Source organism: Nothobranchius furzeri, chromosome 12, assembly GCF_043380555.1.
Source record: "Nothobranchius furzeri strain GRZ-AD chromosome 12, NfurGRZ-RIMD1, whole genome shotgun sequence".
Classification (NCBI taxonomy): Eukaryota; Metazoa; Chordata; class Actinopteri; order Cyprinodontiformes; family Nothobranchiidae; genus Nothobranchius; species Nothobranchius furzeri.
In genome coordinates, this window is record NC_091752.1 from 2087709 (window position 1) to 2104042 (window position 16334).

Genomic DNA, 16334 nt, shown 5'->3' on the forward strand with positions numbered 1-16334 from the left:
TTCATTTAAACAAGAAATATCTCCTGCTAAATAACTAAACGTAACAAACATGCAGTACCAGCTTTCAGACACTGGAAGGTGTTTTTCTACTTTTTTGCCAGCAGAGAGCGCAAATTCCCCGTTCTTTCAAAGAAGAGTGTAACCGGATTACAGGATACAATAAGATAATTAAAAGAAAAAATAAACAAATGGGCCAATAATTAGGTTCGGGGAGAATTGGAGGTTGTTTAAGAATGACTGGAGTCACGGGTATAGCATGAAACGGTTTATATACTAAATTTTAATAATAATGGGAAATATAACACATAAAGATAACACACAAAAACAGATGAAAACAATCGACAATAGTAAAATGCTCGGTATGAGATTTGATCATATGAGTCACAAGTCAGCCGGCGTCAAGTCAAATCCCCACGCTTGGGGTGAAAGTCAGAGTCCGGTGGTGCGATTTTTTCCTACCGCACCGTTGAGATTGTTCACAGAAGAGAGCAGTCTGCTCTTCAGTTACTTGAGATGTCCTGGTTCGTTCAGTGGTTAAGGCTCGCCATCTCCCTCGTCAGGAAGAAATCCAGTTCTCGTTCCAAGTGAGTGATCATAGGAGTCGGGATCAAACCCAAGGAAAAAAAAAACCCAGCCTGTAAACAACAGGACTGTTAGCGAGTTGGCATCGACCCTTCTCGTCACATCACAGCATAAAGTCTTACAGACTTAAACAAATGCTTCACTCTATTGGCATAGCCAATCATGTTTGGGTTCACAGTTCAACTAACATAACATCAATTTGATTGTCTATTAAAATAATTCTCAGTAGCTCTGGAAATATAATTACATATGACAACAATTGTTCAGCTCAATAGGCTCAGTTAGATTCTATTACTCTACACTATTCAACAAGAAATACATTCATGACAACAAGGATACATTTAGTTGTGTTTCTATACAGCATTGTGACACCTTGTATATCTGTAACACAATAAATAAATAAATAAATAAATAAATAAATAAATAAATAAATAAAATGTTCTATAACAAAACTCAACAAAATATAAATTCTGGTCCTTTGGTCCACCTTTGTAAAATAATTCCTCCCTAATCAGTTAGCTTTTATTTATTTTTATTTATCTATTTTTTTTTATTATTAAATGTTTGGTTAAGGGACGCATTGCTAATTCTATGGCGTTAGCTATAACGCCCCTGAGGACCTTGTACATCTAGGCCGTACCACCATTAACTGGCGGTTTGAGCCGTTAACTCCTGGGAATCCCATATGCCCTACCGCCGTTAACTGGCGGTTTGAGCCGTTAACTCCTATATGCCCTACCACCGTTAACTGGTAGTTTGAGATGTTAACTCCTGGGATCTAACGTCTAGCAGCCCACTGCTGTCACCTCGGTTGCTGTAATTAGCTTTTTGAATTTAATAATTTACTGAATTTAATCTCATTCACTCACCAACGCGCTCCAACGGTTCCCTCCTACAGAGGATTGGTTCACTCTGTCGTCTCCACACAAATCTATAAGAATGGAATTAATTTGATAAGCTATTTAAGTTTCCTTTTTTTTTTTAAGTTGCATCGTTAGCTTTTTCTCTTCTTTTTTCTTTACTCACCGCGTTGGTTCCAAGTTCCTAGCTCTTATTAGAAGGAGTCAAGTCCGCCTCTCCCTCTATCTATGCGGCACCCAAATCAGGGTTCTTCACGGCCTCGACCGTTGTTTTTTTTTCTCTCTCTCTCTCTCTCTAACCGCTCAGTCTTTGCTTTCTGTATCTGCGTGCTGCACAGCCGTTTGTCTCTCCTCTCGCTCAGCTGCGTCGCACGGTTTTATTTCGCGGAGGCGGGACTTATTTCTCTCAGCCAATGAAATTTCAGATTCCCACCTGGACCAATAGTATACAGCTTTCCTCTTCTGTTTCTGTTAGTGATGTTCAAGATTCTTGTTTTAACCGATGTTTAATATTAAACTCGTTATTTTAGTTATTCACCCTTCCAATAATTCATTATGAAATTATCTATTAGTTAATTAGATATCTATTAATTAGTATTGTTAATTTCCTTAATTTATATTTTATATTTTATCTAAATTGAGGATGGATCATATTAGTAAGCCAATTAGTTAATACCTCATTAAGGTTCTAGCTTCTGGGTTACATCCTCCCCCATTAAATATCATGCACGTCCCTGTGCATTGTTTCTACGGGGTACACAACTTCTTGAGTAAGAGAGTCAATAAAAGCTTTATTAAGTCCTTGGAAAAGGGACCTAACTACGGTCACTAGTGGATTGCCCAATTGAGAGTAAGTTAGTCTTTGAGGAGGCTGACTACTTCGTTCAGATCTCCTGACATACATCTCTGGTTGCACAGTATCATGCTCATCCGTTTCGGTTTGATTCTCAACTGAGACAGGACGAAGTGAGCTCTCTGTTTCCGACAGAGCTGATGAGCTATTCTCTAAGACTTTGGTCTTTTCAGATGTATGTGTCTGATCGTGTATGATGGGTTCAAAACTTACATCACGTTGCTGCGACTTTAGGACACCATCCAATTGAGGTAGGTTTGTGTTAGTTTCATCCCCCGTTTCTACGTCAGGTAAGTATACTTCGTTTTTTTTCGTTTTTTCAGGTAAGTATGTTGCTGCTTCTTTCACTCTTTCAGGTAAGAATGTCGCAGTTTCACTCATTCTGTCAGGTAAGAATGTTTCGGTGTTGATGCCTTTGTCAAGTAAGGACAATTCAGCATTTTCATTACCAGCTAAGGTTGGTTCCTTGCGATCCCCTGTGTGTAAGGATAGTGTGTTTTGTTGTTGAATATTATTTACCGGTCCTGAATCTGCTATGAGTTCCCTATTTGGCAAGGTGACCGCTATTTGATAGGATGGTCGGTTTAGCACTTGTGGAAGATCAGAGTAATAAAACTCATCTACCTCTTCGTCAAGTGGCTCATCTGGGTCAGGTTCTAAGGCTGAACTCTCTCTTGTATGAGGTCTGCTAGGTTTCGTAACGCGTTCTGTTTCATTTTCTAATGAAGAGAGAAAACCACAAGGCAGTAAAAGATCTCTGTGGAGTGTTCTGTTGGGTCCTTCTCCGTTCTCTGGTTTTACAGTGTATACTGGCAAGTTTTCCATCTGTTTGAGAACTATATACACTGTTTGCTCCCATTTGTCTGCTAATTTATGCTTTTCTCTTAAGCGAAGATTTCGGACTAAAACACGATCTCCCACACCTAGTGTGGACTCACGAATGTTTCTGTCGAACCGTTCTTTGTTCTTCCTCGCTGTTTTTTGAGAGTTTTTTATGACAATGTCATAACTCTGTTCCAGATGACTCTTCAGTTCTTTAACATACTGAGAATGAGTTATAGAGGGCTTGTTCAAATGCGGTAACCCAAAGGCAATATCTATAGGCAACCGAGGCTGCCTACCGAACATTAGCTCGTAGGGAGAGTATCCCGTCACGTCATTTTTTGTACAATTGTACGAGTGAGTAAGTGGTTTTACAAAATCGCGCCAGTGATGTTTCTCAGTGGCTTGTAAAGTTCCCAACATGCTGAGTAATGTACGATTGTACCGTTCAACGGGGTTGCCACGAGGGTGATAAGGGCTCGTTCTGACTTTACGGATACCAAGTAAAGAACAAAGTTCCTTGATTGTACGTGATTCGAAATCCCGTCCCTGATCACTATGAAGACGCTCAGGAAACCCGTAGTGGACTAAAAAATGTTCCCACAGGTTCTTCGCGACGGTGGTGGCTTTCTGATCTTTGGTTGGGATGGACACTGCATACTTTGTAAAATGGTCTGTAATCACTAAGACATCTTTAGTGTTCTTACTGTCTGGTTCTATGGAGAGAAAATCCATGCAAACTAACTCCATAGGTCTGGTGGTGGTAATACTCACCATTGGAGCAGCTTTGTCAGGGAGGGCCTTCCGACGGATACATCTTTCGCAAGTTTTAACTTTGATTTCGATATCACTAGCCATTCTTGGCCAGTAAAAACGGGACCGAATGAGATCTGTCGTACGTTCAACCCCAAGATGCCCCATATCATCATGTAGGCTTTGCATGACTGTTGAACGTAATGAATCAGGCAAGACTAACTGCAATGATGTCTCTGGTCCTAATTGGCGTCTCCGGTACAGTAAATCATTTTGAAACTCAAACCGTTTCCACTCTCTCAAAAGGTTAAGAACCACCGGGGGTTCTGCAATAGTATCAGTTGGCGGTTTATTGTCAGTCATAAGCAGCTGAATGACTCGGCCAATGGTTGGATCTTTCCTCTGCAAGGAGACAAGGTCAGCATGGTTATACTTGGGCACAGCAAAGAAACTGTCACTATTGTCTTCCAACTGGAATAGGTCTGGAATGGCCGCTGCAGACATGGCAAGTGACTGAACTAAACCACAAGGAGAATCAGTCTCATCCAAGACCATGTGCTTTTGGCATGTTGCCTTCACTGCTTCGGCTTGAAGTTGAAGCTCGACTTCTTTGACAGAGGATAAAAGATGAGATCGGAACTCATCTAGTCGTTGGCATTCCTCAGTGAATTTTGAGTTGTCTTCAGGTTTATCATGCAGCCTCCTAGACAGGCCATCCGCGTCAACGTTCTGTGTACCTGCACGGTATCTGATGTCAAAATTATAGGTGGACAACGCAGCTAGCCAACGATAGCTCGTTGCATCGAGTTTTGCCGTTGTTAAGAGGTAAGTTAACGGATTATTATCAGTAATGACAGTGAATGTGTTCCCATACAAATAGTCATGAAACTTATCTGTTATGGCCCACTTTAAGGCTAGAAACTCCAACTTGTGCGCAGGGTACCTAGTTTCACTAGAGCTTAAACCGCGACTTGCATAAGCGATTACCTGTGTGACACCGTTTTGCACTTGGTATAGCGCTGCACCGAGTCCGGTCGTACTAGCATCTGTGTGTACTAGATATGGGAGTTTTGCGTCAGCGTAGCCAAGAACTGGCGAAGTGGTAAGTTTTTCAATAATAGTTTGAAAGGACTTCTCACAGTCTTGGCTCCAACGATTCCCAAAGGGTTCTTTGGAGTTCAAGTACTTTGATCTACATGGTGGTGTTTTAAAGTTTTTCCGTTTGGGTGGATAACCAGCCGTGAGAGATGTTAGTGGCTTGACAATATTTGAGTAATCTTTAACGAAGCGTCGGTAATAACCGGTAAATCCTAAGAAAGATTGGAGTTCCTTCAAAGTCTGAGGCTTCGGCCATGTTTTGAGTGCTTCCACCTTATCTGGATCGGTTTTTATGCCATCTCGAGATACTATATGTCCAAGATAACGCACAGATGTCTGGAAAAAACGACACTTATCTGGTGATAGCTTGAGTCCGTATTCTCTAAGCCGTTCAAGAACGTGAGAAAGTCTGGTTTCGTGTTCTTCCAAGGAGTTGGAAAAGACGATCAAGTCGTCTAGGAAAACTAACACTTCCTTCAGATTAATGTCCTTCATACACTTTTCCATAACCCGTTGGAAAGTGCTTGGAGCATTTGTTATTCCTTGTGGCATACGGTTAAATTCATAAAACCCAAACGGGCAAACAAAAGCAGTTTTAGGTTTATCCTTTTCACACATCTCTATTTGATAGTAACCTGACTTGAGGTCCATCACAGAAAACCACTGTGATCCAGCGAGAGCAGAAAAGGACTCCTCCAAGTTAGGCAGGGCATATGCGTCGCGAATGGTTTGCAGATTAAGCTTTCTATAGTCTATACATAGACGTACCTCACCATTCTTTTTCCGAACTACCACTATTGGTGAGGCAAATGGAGACTCCGACTCTCTTATTATACCGGTTTCCAAGAGGGCTTCCAAATGTTTTCTCACGGCTTCATAATCATGTGGATGGATCGGCCGAGATTTCTGTTTGAATGGGGTCTCGTCTTTTAAGTTGATGTGATGTCTTATCTGTTGTGTATGACCAAAATCAAGATCGTGGTGCGAAAACACATCGGAGTAAGTGTTAAGTTTGTTGGTGATCCTCCCTTTCCATTCTTCGGACAAGGGCGAAGTACCGAAGTCAAAACTGAGAGGAGGGTTTGAAGGTGAAGTCTGTTGCTGCGAACTACACGCCGCAAGTACTTTCTGATCACTTTTGTCAGGTTCTGGATATGGCATAACACGATCGGCTTTAACTAACTCAGCGATCACACAGTTAGTGGGTAATGTGATGTCATGGTTAGTTTCGTTTCTTAGTACAACAGGTACTTTGTATGGACCATGTGAAGGTAAGGAAATGAGGCAACAGTCTACAATTATACCCCCTGGTAGAGAACCATTGGTGGGTTGTTCAATGAGTGCATAAGGCTCATGCTTGTTTTGGCTGGGTTGCATAAACCCTTCTAGTAACAGTTTTTTATTTGCAGGGAGAACTTCTTGGGTTCTCCCTCGAAGCTTCACCACACCAACTCGTCCATCTTTGCTTTGTTTTTTTCTGACTGCTAAGGCTTTTAGCACGTGTTGGTACCCATAAGAGAGTGCCTTGGAATCAGGTAAGTTATTGGCAGACAATTGCTCATACAAAGGATCGAGTGTGTTTGTGCCAATGAGTAGTGGTGTATCAGAGTTTGAGCTTATATCCGGAACCACTAACGCAAGGGTAGGTAACTCAAGTCCAGACTGATCGAGCTCTTTTGGAAATGTGACACTTATCTCTATGTATCCTAAATAAGGAACTGCTTGACCGTTTGCGCCCTCGACTTCTAACAGATTACTGATGGGTTTAATTGAGAGGTCAGGTAAGTGTTCTTGGTAAAAAGAATTGGCAATGGTGGTTACCTGGGACCCTGAATCCAGTAAACAATTACATTCAACACTGTTAACTGAGACTGTAGCTGTGCATCGCCCACCCACTAATCTTTTGGGAAGTTTTGGCACTGAATGAGCATGAACTGGCTTGCAAAAAAGTCTCTCTGTCCTTTCCTTAGAGGGACTTGGTTCTACTTTAGCACCTATCTGTCCCACGATAGGAGCTTCTACCGGTTTAAAGGAGGAGACTGAGCAATTGGCTTTGACATCTCCCACTCGCGCTGCTTCTGTCTAAGAGCAAGTCTTTTAGTTGCAACTAGTGCTGGATTTGGCTCGTTGCTACAGCTAGAAGCTATGTGCCCATCTTCTCCGCACTTAAAACAGTATCCAGGCTTTGGTCTGGGCACCACTGCTGTTATCTGCTGAATCTGTTTGGGCTCATCTGGAATTTTAGTCCCCACACGGGGTTTTGACTCTTTTTGAGTTTTCTTTGCCTTTTTATCTGTGTTGTTAACCTTAAGCTGTGCAATTTGGCTCCTGAGCTCAGCGATTTGTTTGCGTAAGTCATCACAGTTATCATCTATTTCCAGTTCACAAGTGTTTTTACTCTGAGAGCATGTTGTTTGCACATTTGAATACACTCTAGTTCGTTGTGCCCCTAAGTGTTGTTTCATGCGTGCTGCTTTAGTAGCCTGTTTGTCTTCTTCAGTGCGCAGTTTGAGGAGAAGTGCTGTAAAATGAGGCGGGTTGTCTTTCTTTTGTTCGAGTTGCAGGTTTGAAATCAGCGAGCTGTCCCAACAGCCTCTGCAAAACTGCTTGAGCAGCTGCTGGTCGGCGTCACTGGAGGAAATTCCATTCCTCTGAATAACTAGGTTTAACAAGGTGTATAACCTCTGAAAGTAATCGGAAGGTTTTTCACCACTGTCCTGGTTTGTGTTTAAGAAGCGAGCAAAGAGCTCGTCGCCGTCTTCGACAGCTGCGTAAGCTGAATCGAGATGTTCAAGGTACGTTTCCGGGTCGGATTTTGGACTAAGAGCTTTAACGATGCTCGCTGCTGGGGCTGACAGACTCTCCACGATTCTTCGTACAATTTGGGACTTGGTGAGTGAAGGATCATTTATGCATAACACTACACTACTACGCCAAGTATCATAGTCAGTTTCAAAAGAAGGGTGTGGAACTCGCCCTGAGAACGGTTTTAGTCTGTATTGTGAAGTAGGCGGAGGGATAACCTCACTGCTTTTAACAATGTGTTCCACAATAACTCGCTGAACCTCAGGTGTGTTTAAAAGATTTGGTGGAATGCAAGGGTTTTGTTTTCCAGTCTCTGTAGGTGGACAATTGTCCTTTGAGTTGTTCATATAGTTAACTTCTGGTGTTAAAGGCAGGGAATATGTAACTTGGTCACTATGGAGCATTGGCTCTAGTTCAGTGACTGGTTCAGATGCATGGGTATCCCTTCCTAAAGATTCCCCAATTTTTGCCAGTTCCTCCATTAGAAGGTCTTTAAATGATTGATTGCTACGCGCAGCTATGTCCCTGAGCTCTGACAGATAGGCATCAGTGGCAGATGTGCTAGTTTCTAGACTGTACGCGCTGGCTAGGTCTTGAATATGGAAGAAAACATCTGGGTTCCTAGTACAAGGTTTGTCATAGGGTAAACATTGTTTCTTTAATTCCTTAACAGTGGCTTCATGTTGAAACTCCACAATAATCTGATCACAGTTTGGTAACTTAATGCGCCTGTTAACTGGTCCGAATCCTTCCATAAACCCAAAGACTTCGTTATCAAGGTCTGTATCAGTTAACCCACTGATTAAAACAGCATTTGAAACTTTGACCTTTTCTGTTTTCACAACTTCCATTTTAAAACACTCAAAAGTACCAATAATGCCAAAATGGCAAACCACTGTGACCTCCAGGCACTCTTATGATGTCAGTCAATGGTTAGCTAAGGTAACAACTCTACAATTCTCCTGGCTGGCTCGCCAAGTTTTATGTAACCGGATTACAGGATACAATAAGATAATTAAAAGAAAAAATAAACAAATGGGCCAATAATTAGGTTCGGGGAGAATTGGAGGTTGTTTAAGAATGACTGGAGTCACGGGTATAGCATGAAACGGTTTATATACTAAATTTTAATAATAATGGGAAATATAACACATAAAGATAACACACAAAAACAGATGAAAACAATCGACAATAGTAAAATGCTCGGTATGAGATTTGATCATATGAGTCACAAGTCAGCCGGCGTCAAGTCAAATCCCCACGCTTGGGGTGAAAGTCAGAGTCCGGTGGTGCGATTTTTTCCTACCGCACCGTTGAGATTGTTCACAGAAGAGAGCAGTCTGCTCTTCAGTTACTTGAGATGTCCTGGTTCGTTCAGTGGTTAAGGCTCGCCATCTCCCTCGTCAGGAAGAAATCCAGTTCTCGTTCCAAGTGAGTGATCATAGGAGTCGGGATCAAACCCAAGGAAAAAAAAAACCCAGCCTGTAAACAACAGGACTGTTAGCGAGTTGGCATCGACCCTTCTCGTCACATCACAGCATAAAGTCTTACAGACTTAAACAAATGCTTCACTCTATTGGCATAGCCAATCATGTTTGGGTTCACAGTTCAACTAACATAACATCAATTTGATTGTCTATTAAAATAATTCTCAGTAGCTCTGGAAATATAATTACATATGACAACAATTGTTCAGCTCAATAGGCTCAGTTAGATTCTATTACTCTACACTATTCAACAAGAAATACATTCATGACAACAAGGATACATTTAGTTGTGTTTCTATACAGCATTGTGACACCTTGTATATCTGTAACACAATAAATAAATAAATAAATAAATAAATAAATAAATAAATAAATAAATAAAATGTTCTATAACAAAACTCAACAAAATATAAATTCTGGTCCTTTGGTCCACCTTTGTAAAATAATTCCTCCCTAATCAGTTAGCTTTTATTTATTTTTATTTATCTATTTTTTTTTATTATTAAATGTTTGGTTAAGGGACGCATTGCTAATTCTATGGCGTTAGCTATAACGCCCCTGAGGACCTTGTACATCTAGGCCGTACCACCATTAACTGGCGGTTTGAGCCGTTAACTCCTGGGAATCCCATATGCCCTACCGCCGTTAACTGGCGGTTTGAGCCGTTAACTCCTATATGCCCTACCACCGTTAACTGGTAGTTTGAGATGTTAACTCCTGGGATCTAACGTCTAGCAGCCCACTGCTGTCACCTCGGTTGCTGTAATTAGCTTTTTGAATTTAATAATTTACTGAATTTAATCTCATTCACTCACCAACGCGCTCCAACGGTTCCCTCCTACAGAGGATTGGTTCACTCTGTCGTCTCCACACAAATCTATAAGAATGGAATTAATTTGATAAGCTATTTAAGTTTCCTTTTTTTTTTTAAGTTGCATCGTTAGCTTTTTCTCTTCTTTTTTCTTTACTCACCGCGTTGGTTCCAAGTTCCTAGCTCTTATTAGAAGGAGTCAAGTCCGCCTCTCCCTCTATCTATGCGGCACCCAAATCAGGGTTCTTCACGGCCTCGACCGTTGTTTTTTTTTCTCTCTCTCTCTCTCTCTAACCGCTCAGTCTTTGCTTTCTGTATCTGCGTGCTGCACAGCCGTTTGTCTCTCCTCTCGCTCAGCTGCGTCGCACGGTTTTATTTCGCGGAGGCGGGACTTATTTCTCTCAGCCAATGAAATTTCAGATTCCCACCTGGACCAATAGTATACAGCTTTCCTCTTCTGTTTCTGTTAGTGATGTTCAAGATTCTTGTTTTAACCGATGTTTAATATTAAACTCGTTATTTTAGTTATTCACCCTTCCAATAATTCATTATGAAATTATCTATTAGTTAATTAGATATCTATTAATTAGTATTGTTAATTTCCTTAATTTATATTTTATATTTTATCTAAATTGAGGATGGATCATATTAGTAAGCCAATTAGTTAATACCTCATTAAGGTTCTAGCTTCTGGGTTACAAGAGTATAAAGAAAGTGTTTCTACTAGTAACTCGTTACTTTATAAATCCAGTTCCTCCTCCTCCTTAATGTTAATATTCCCAGGAGGACAAAAAGAAAGATTAAGATTGTTTTAACGTTTCTTAAAGATTAGGAGGCTAAAATGTTCTCTTGGCTAAAAAGAACTAAGTTGTAGTACCAGCTTTCTGACACTGAAGGACGGCAAATCCCCACCTTCTCTTCTTGTCTAAATGCTGTTGGAAACCAGAGTGTTGTTCTACTTTTTTGCCAGCAGAGGGTGTGAATTTCACGTTCTTTTAAGACAACCAAAAACGTGTTTGGAAGAATTAGAGAGCAAGTCACCCCCTACCAGATTCTTACTCAACTCCCGCTTACTTCCATCCATCCATTTTCTGAGCCCGCTTGTCCATGCAGGGTCGGGGGGGGGGGTGGGGGTGGGGCGGGAGGTGGGGGCTGGTGCCTATCTCCACACCTAAGGACAGTTTAGACAGACCAATCAACCTAACAGTCATGTTTTTGGACTGTGGGAGGAAGCCGGAGAACCCGGAGAGAACCCACGCATGCACAGGGAGAACATGCTAACTCCATGCAGAAGGATCCCAGGCTGGGAAGCAAACCCAGGACCTTCTTGCTGCAAGGCAACAGTTCTAACCACTGTGTCACTGCATAGCCCCTCCCACTTCCTGTTTGAAAAATGCAACAAGTGCCGTTGCCTAGCAGACCGAGAGGGTGGAGCCGCTAACACACACACACACGCACGCACGCACACACACACAGGCTCACAACAACATTGTGACATCATATGGTACCAGCTAACATTCTAGGGTACCTCTTAGCCAATAGCGATGGCAGATTTAAATTCAAATGCAGTGCAGAGGTTTTACCTGTCAACGGCACAACACTGACAGTTTTAGGCAGAAAATAAAAATTTCAACTAAAATGCACTAAAGTGCAAAACTATTGACTACATGTGTCTGCAGCACGATTAGACACGCATTTATGTAGTTTATCAGAAAAGAAAGTTGACTTGGGGGTGACTTGCTCTTTAATATTTATGTTCCCCGGAAATAAGAAAGATTAAGATTTTTTCAAATCTTCATTAATTCTGTGTCTACGTAAAATTACATAAACGAGTAAAGACTGTAAAAATGTCATATGTTGCTGTAAAAAGTGCAGACCATCTTCATGTCCACATATCATAGTTAAATAGTTGACACATGCAACCTTGGGCCCTAGACCTTTTGCTGCTACACTTGTTTGTCCCCTAATTGGGGGACACTCGTGGCTCAAAGGGTGAAATTGCTGTTTAATAAAATAAAATTGATCAGAAAGTGGTTATTTCATTTTATTTCCATCTGAGGCAGTAAACAGATGCACGGAGACGCAACGATTCACTTCAGGGACATCTGCAGCTGAAACCTTAGATTTATACTTGCTGCCATCCTTCATGCAAACAGAATTGCTGCTGCAGGTTTTGTGAAGAGAAAACAAACTGAGGTCAGATTAGCCTATAATCCACAAAAGAACCGTGCATCCAGATGGTGCATCTCAGCTCAGCCACAGGAGGTCTTCATTACACACCGGAATATCACGTTCCTCTCGAAGGACCCACCACCATTTCCCCAAAGGTGCTGTGGTGATCAGTCTGCACACACAAAAAGACTGAAGACACATGTGTTGCTTCGTTTTTTTTTATTCATTTCATCTTTCAAAGGGGTTAACAAAGCCTGCTATTTAACTGCTTTTTTATCTCCCAAAACAAAAATACTATTTAGGATTACAGCTGCACATTACTGACATATCCAGACTCCAGTGAGATTACTGTGTTCAGAGTAGCACCCAGAGAGTCCACGTGGAGGCAACATTTCATCTCTCTATAGACAGAAATTAATTCATGCAGAGCTTTTGTCTCCAGCTGTTGTGGTTCTTGCAGATTTGGCACTGTTGGTAGGATGAGGTGGATGAGATCAGCCGGAGGTCCATCTCAGGTTTGAACTACAGTTAAATAATCTGACTGTGGAGTAGTATGAGTTTATGAAAGTCTATGGAGCCGGCCAGGTTTCAGAGGCTTAGTTAAGAAAACTTTGTGCATGTGGTTAGGGTGAGTTTGTGTTCAGTGACTCCTAAAAACCCAATCAGACTACAAACGTCACCTCCTCAGGAGAAAAGTTCAAAATAACCTCATTAAAATAGATTTCTGCAAGCAGGAGAAAGTTTAGGGAACGTCAACAAAGTGACACAAATGTTTATGATCATATTTCAACAGTTATATTTTTATTAAATCTCAGTTGTAATGTTAATTTTATAACAGATATTATTGATAATACCGAAAATTATAGTCAGATGGTGCAATTAGTAGACGGTTCCTAAACCCTTTTTTCTATTGTAATGTTGTCACCTGTTGCTGAAGTTTTTACCCATTTCTGTGTGTTTGTCAGCAAAATATGAGACTGGACCACTGGATGCATTAATTAGAAACTTCCAGATGGGAATCATGTGATGTATGTATAGATGTTAACTTTTGGAGTCAACCAGATTCAAAACGGTGGCCACACACAATAACTCAGACCAAGTGGATGACTAGAACTCAATCAGTTTCATAAATATTTAGTTTGGTGTCATGGTAGCCTGACAAGGCATCCTATGGGGAGCCCTCCCCTGGTTGTCGGTCCGTGGCTCATGGCTCCCCTGACCAAAAAAAACATGTAAGTGAATGGAGCTCCAAAAGTTATTTCTAAGCCCTAAATCACACGTGTTGTACTTCACTTTAAACGATTATTATGCGTGTGTTTTGACAGCGTCTACATACTATGAGATTTATTTGCTTGTAAGAATTTGTAAGTAAAACTACTACAGCAGAATCTCTCTCCCCAGCGTAGATTTTCACACAAAACCTAAAGTAGCTTTTGCTGCCTGTCCAAAATACCGTAAGCGCTTTTTTGGCATCAAAGTGTGTCTTTAAAATTCTCTGATGTCGTATGTTGAATCCATGGCGCATATCAGACTGGATCAGAAAATATCTTTGAACGTTTCATAGACTCCCATTAATATTTTTTGGGCCATAGAGGACTCATGGACCAGAAGTAGGCTCCCCATATATGTAAATGGAAAGTCTGGCCACAACCCATAGACAAAGATCAGTTGTAATTGGGGGAATCTGTGGCTGTCTTTCAAACTGTCTCCACACGAGTTGGACAGTAGGGGCTGCATAACTTCATTTAAAGTCGACAGTCAAGCAATGAAAGGCTAGTCGACTTCGACTGGTCGTTGATGATGTCATACGCCTGAAGCGGCTAAAACTGACGATGGATGACCAAGCGCTTTTTTCCGGGGGGGGGGGGGGGGTTCGCTGGAGTTTTTGACAATTAAAATTGCGCCCACATTTTCCAAATTAAACACATCTCTTTTAACAACGGTAGTTTCTGCATCTTGCTTCAGCCCTCTCCCCCCTCCCCCTGCGCAGCAGCAGCAAACTGATGTGCCTGCAGCCTCTCGGAGTTCCTGCTGCTCTAAACATTAAAATAATTATTTCATTTTCTGTTCCTCACTTCTGATTACCTTCAGTGGTGTCTGTTTGTTGCAACCAGCAGGTACAAAAACTAGCTTGTTTTTATTTGACTATTTTTCTGTCCTGCCTGTTTATTATCTTCCTGCATCTCCTCTCAATCCTAAAGAGAAACTGCTACCTGGGTTCATATATATTCACCTCATGAGTTACCTTTGAACTGCAGTTCTAAAAAATCTACCGACCGCAAAAACAGCGGAGTACGCGCGGGCCCACAGGTGAGGTGAAGTCACCGGAGGACAAAACAGGTGATGCGCCCCGCTCCACAGCAGCGAAACGCATCAGGCGCAAATAAAAGACAGAAAACATAAAAGGAAATGAGCCGACATGAACGATCGCGTGTTAAATTTGTTTTTGAGGTGGCAACACCTAATTTGATAATGTTACTGTGGCCGTGCTCTGGAGCGCGTCAACGATCAGAGCTTTGCATGCGCAAGCTGTCAAGGTTGGGATGGGGGTGAGGGGAAGGTTAAATTGCAAGAGGGTAAAGGTCACAATTCGGTCAAATGTCCGTTTTATGGCGGGCGTCAGATACCGACGCTCTGGCACAGCGCGTGGCCTCCCGACGCGCAGGAGCTCGTCACCTGCTGTCTTTTCCAAGGACTGCATCTTGCCGGTCATTATCACGTGACAGCGACTAGTCTATGACAGGCATAAAAAGTCACTACAGAGCCGTGAAGTTGACTAGTCGACTAGTTGATACACCCCCTATTGGACAGCCCTATGACCAGTCAGAGCAATGAACAGTGTGGTATAATCATCGCTACAGAAATCAGTCAACAGGGCAGTCCACCATACACCATGGAAGTAAAAGCTCAGTAGCATAGAAGTATGAGTGTCTGCCCTGAGACTGGGAGATCATGGGTTCAAATCCACAGTCGGTGTCAAGCATTAAGGGGTTCATTTGGGTGTTAAACCACCTAACAGTTCCCAAGCGCAGCCGAGTCTGCAGCTGATTGCCCCTGCGGGGATGTCACCAGGGTGTGATGACTAAGTACCGCTCATGTCTCAAAGAAAACCCACGTCTAAAACGTCCAAAGTAGATACCAAAGCCATTTCAAATGAGCGCCACTCCTTAACCGACGCCATCTTAGTAGATTTTCTCCATCACAGCTCTGCCCTCATGTCCCTCCACAATCACAGAAGGTTGTGAATGGCCTGGACTCGACTTCACACAGTCAACGGTCGACCTGCTGAGGCTACCATGAAGCGCGGCTAGACCAACCCGCAGAGCAAAATATTTATGTTTGTTTAGATTTCCAGGCCAGTGCTGTGGAGATTTCTTTTTTCATAAAAAGATTTTTGGAAGACCTTGGCAATATTTTACTAAAAACTGAAACTCTACCACAAACATCTGCACATAAACCAAAGGAACGCGTTTTTCCGACACCTGGCCGGCTCCGTAAAAGTTTAGGAATCCTAATTTGATTAAAGTACCACTATAGGGAAAAGTTTCTCTCATCTTTACAGAAGATCCAAAAAGCCCAAACCACTGCAGAGATCCTCCTGTGTAAACGATCGTTGCTGCTGTTTTTAAAAAATACATACATACAGTATCAATAATCGCATGATTTATAAATGACTTTTTCTAAGTATCATACAAGCTCAGTAGCACTACACGACATGTAGTTGTCAGTGCTAGGCAACAAATATTAAATATTACTACGGATAAGAACAATATTAATAATATTAATAATAATAATAATAACAATTATAACAAGGTATCATAAAAATTAGCAAAAGCTATTAAACTACCATGTAAAGGAAATGTTTGGACAGTGTGCTTTTTCTTCCAGAACAAAGGAAAAGGGTAGAAGGCTGCGAGGCCACGGCGTGAGGACCACGCTGCCCTCGTGGACGTTGGCACTGTTAACACACTGTACACTCTAAAAGACGACGGCCCCTCAGAAAGAGAGGGCGCTGTCATAAAGGAGCAGGGAAACATGCAGGCCTCTGGTTTTGGCATTAACGTCAAAGGCCTTGCTGTTCATTCTAAGAC